At 42.6% G+C, this 4,310-nt stretch overlaps 1 protein-coding gene and 1 pseudogene across 1 annotated transcript in view; one reads left to right on the plus strand and one right to left on the minus strand.

The window, feature by feature from the left end:
- Window positions 1-324: 324 nt before the first annotated feature.
- On the minus strand, window positions 325-918 carry LOC105988213 (annotated as a pseudogene).
- Window positions 919-4,137: 3,219 nt separating this feature from the next.
- Window positions 4,138-4,310, plus strand: part of Rhbdd1 (rhomboid domain containing 1) — a 132,539-nt gene continuing 132,366 nt past the window's right edge. Inside the window, exon 1 of the mRNA XM_013012306.1 lies at window positions 4,138-4,218. The gene's annotated coding sequence lies outside the window, so the exon portion shown is untranslated. The remainder of the gene's footprint in view (window positions 4,219-4,310) is intronic.

Below are 4,310 nucleotides of genomic sequence, written 5' to 3' on the forward strand. Positions count from 1 at the left end.
ATAATTCTGATGCATAAATTATCTTCTCATTGAGAAATATATTTGCCTCTACAATAATTCTTGTTTTCAATTCTACTTTGATATTTGTACAGCCAATGCAAATTGCTTATGTTTACAGTCTGCATACTCCATTATCATCATCATATGATGCTTTTTATACATTGTTTGGGTTTTGAACTTATATTTTGGAATGACTTTGCAAGTTTTTATATAAGAAAGCTGTACATTCCTTTTTATTAAAAAGAAAGATACAAGATACGTTTTATAGATGAGCATGATTAAAGAAGTGGGGTAGGTGTGATCCAGCACAGCTGGCAGAAGCCCTCATGAGTGCAGAGCTCACCATTTATCCAGAGAACCACGATTTGGGATGTATTTGACTCCATTACCATCACGGAGGAGGCACTTCTCAACTACCATGTCTTCAAACTCATCTGCATTAAACTTGGATCTTTTGATGACCAGGGAACTTGAACTTGGCTCTGCATAAGGCTTCAATCACGTGCTGTGTGCTCTGTAGCCTGCTGTGAATGGACACGGACCCTGACCTCGGTGCCCCGGGGCTTCCCTCACATACCTGGCTGGAGTCTGTCAGCACTAGCACATCTTGTGGATGCGGTAGAAAGGATGCAGTCGCCCCCCAAATATGAAAGCCATCTTTGCCCCAACTTTTTACCATGTAGGTGTTGGCAGAAATTGGGCAGCCTCCAGGGCTTCAGAGGAAAGCTGCTTGTATTCATCTGACACCAAGTGTCCTCAAAGGTGGAACCCATCCACTTTTGCTTTCTTCTGCCCCAGGTCAAAGGTGTGGATGTTAGGGACATCTCCAAAAAAGAGAGACTTGGAGCATGGCTTCTTCTTACTGGTTACATGGGGAAGGGGTTTAACCCATGGCAACACAATAATCTTCAGTGGCATGTGGGAGGAACAGAGGAAGGCTGTAAATTGTTACCCATATTTTTGGTACAATTTGCGGTATAATAATAAACATTTCAAAAGCAATCAGAGATAAAAACCAATCTCTTCTCTTTGAGAGATAATGTAGTTGTACTTTTTTTTCTACATGGTATCTGTGACCTCTTGTTCTTTCACCTTCAGCTGGATCTCAAAAGCTAGTAATACTTACCTACCTTCCTGCCCCTTCTCATTCAGGACTTGTGAATAGTGCAGAGGTTGTTAACTTCACTATTTCAATGCAAGCACCACAATTTAGAAACAATAGTTTAATCCAGGTGGCTTAATTCCTGGGATTCTTGCTTCTCCTTCAAGTTTTAAAGTTTAAATAATTACTTTAGACCATTAAGTATGTATCACCTTATTATGTGCAGTGTGCAGAATGCTATCTTTTCTCCTGATAAAAATATGATTTCTTTTGGTATGAGATCAGGGTTCAAACTCAGGGCTTCCCACTCTTGCTTGGCTTTCTTGCTCACTGCTGGCATTCCATCACTTGAGCCACATATTTAGATCCACCTAAATATTTTAAGCATTTAGGACTGTTTATTTTACTAGATATTGTAGCAATTATATACCTTTTAGGTTGTGTGTCTTCTAGCATTGATTATTTTTGTTTTCGTAAGCCTGGTTTAGTGTACATATTAATTGTTAAGATATGAAGCTATGCTTCCAATAATGGAAATAAAAAAATTTACTTATCTCAGTAGAAACTGCAAAAAATGTCTACCCTGCTCAACAAATTATATCATGCAGGATAAAAAGGTAATTTAAAAGATTTATTTCTATTCTCTTAAATGTCTAAGAAAAATTTCACTTAAAGTATTTGAAATGAAATATAATTACCTATGTATATTCATAATCCCTATGTATAATTATGTTTTAATGAGATAACTGTATTGAGACTTCTGGATTTGTGGCTCTCGTAAAATCACCTCTATATTTGATGTATTATGATAAGGACAAGAAAAATGATGCAATTATAAAAAGGTGTAGGGGGTGATAGAAGAGATAGGATTAGTATTAATTGAATGGATGACTATGATCATGGATCAGAAGGATAAATGGGGATCCCTTCCTTTTGAGGAATTACTTTTGTTTTGTTCATAGGAAATATATTTTTAAATAGGCAATTACTTTTGTCCCTAGTCATCTGATTTTCTGCTTCCAGGAATGCAGTTTGTCATTGTCAGTTGGTTTTCTGAACAAAATGTGTGTGTGTGTGTGTGTTTCTCAGATGCCTGTAATCCTAGCTATTTAGGAGGCTGAGATCTGAGGAATGTGTTTGAAGCCAGCTTTGGGGGAAGGGGACAGCAGGAAAGTCCCTAGTCTCTTATCTCCAATTAACCACCAAAAAGTTGTAAGTGGAGCTGGCTCAAGTGGTAGAGCACTGGTCTTGCACACAAAAGCTCAGGGACAGCACCCAGATTGAGGTCAAGCCCCAGAATTGGTGCACATACACACACACAACTGTTATATAAAAGGATGACTCAGAAGATTCAAGTGTTGTAGGGGCATTCAATCATGAAAAACATTTTGAGAGGTCAAATTGGGAGTCATTATTAGAAAACTGGTGACTATGGGGGGGGGAGGCTGGGAAAGGAATGTGAAGGGTAAACAAAGGAGGAGGCTGCAATGCTTGATAAGAAATGTACACATTAACCTGCCCATGTAATTGTAACCCCTCTGTACAGTGTGTTCACAAAAAAAATAAAAATTAAAAAAAAAAAGAAAACTGGCGACTACAGGTAGACTTCTGTCCCAAAGATCTGCAACCTCTTGAATACACTTAACACTTAGAAAACCGAGCCATGACAGTAGTAAAACAAAGAAAGAGCAGAAAAAGAATACCAACAAACAAGATCAACTCCAATGGAGAGCTAGTGTGAGATCCCTTGTTGACTGGAGGAGAGCCAGGAGACAAGAGACATGACACAATAGAGCCTGAGCTGGTCTGGCCTAAATAGGGTCAGGGGACAGGAATTCAGGGACATCCATTACCTGGGGGAGTGGGGTGGGGGGAACTTCACCTTCCTCCACCATGTGGCCAAGATGTGCTGGTTACACCCAGTACCCTCATTTCACAAGGAACACATTCCTACCATTTGCTAAGAATCTTGTCATGAAGTCCTACACACACACACACACACACATACACACACACACTTATATGAAAAAATGACTTAGAAGTTTCAAGGAACATATTCCCACCATTTGCTAAGAATTTGGTCATTTGTAAGCCTTGTACACACACACATACACCTGCACGTGCACACACACACAAAACCATCTTGTAAAGTCAGCCAAAATTTCACTTAAAGTCCAAAATAAGATGGGTTAATTTTGGACAGTACTGAAGTTTGAATGAAGGACCTTGAGCTTTCTAGGCAGGCATTCAGCCAAAGGAGCCTCACTCCCACTTATCCCAACCCCACCCCCCCACCCCTAAAATGAATCTTAGGTGAGTCCTTACAACAATAGAAGGCTAGAAGATAAAACTCATCTATTAGGGCAGTTTTGAATAGGCTACCAAGTACATCGGCTACAATTCTTCAGTAAATGAAAAGCAGTATAAACTACCTGCGCTGAGATTCCTCCTTGGAACAAAATAGATCCTCTAGTTACGAAATGTTTACGCTGCAGTGTTTTCCACACCATATGAAGTGAATACGACACGACGTTTAACTTAATCTGAAATAACGACCATAAACTTTATCCCAAACAACAACAAATAAAACCCAAACCCAAAGTGCATCAGATGACATGTAAATAAATAAAACCAAACTCCTGCAGGCCTTTCTTTGAAAGGGCAGGGCCTGGACATGCCCTCTGGGAGCCAAGCTCCGGGAGGTGAAGAGGGCCTGGCCCTGGCTCTGGTTCTGCTGGCCTACTTCCTCCCTCTGAGGTAAGCAGCTCCTGGCCAGCAGAGGTAGGAGTGACAGTCCTCCTGTCCACTCCCCTGCTAGCCTCTGACTCCATGCTGCAGCTCACAAGCCCGTGGGCCCAAAGGGCAGGCTGTACACACTTGGGCCTGGCCCAAACCGTGTCTGGGGCCCGCTTGCAGGGATCACAGCACGGCAACCCACCACTGAGCATGCGCTGCTGCTTGGTTGACACAACTGAGCATGCGCATGTGGCCCCCGCCGCCGTATCCCTAGGCTGCCCTCGCATAAACTGGAACATCCGGGTTCAGCTTCGGTGCGAGATGACGCACGCACGCACGCGCGCTCGACGACGTGGAGACGCAGGCGAGCCCCGGAGAGCGTGAGTTTCCGCGTCGGTTTGGCTCGGCTCGCTTGGTTGCTTCAGCGCGGCGGCGTCTCCCGCCTTTTCCGGGGCTGCTGGGGCGGGCGGCG

Source organism: Dipodomys ordii, unplaced genomic scaffold (assembly GCF_000151885.1).
Source record: "Dipodomys ordii isolate 6190 unplaced genomic scaffold, Dord_2.0 Scaffold1, whole genome shotgun sequence".
In the NCBI taxonomy this organism is placed as follows: Eukaryota; Metazoa; Chordata; class Mammalia; order Rodentia; family Heteromyidae; genus Dipodomys; species Dipodomys ordii.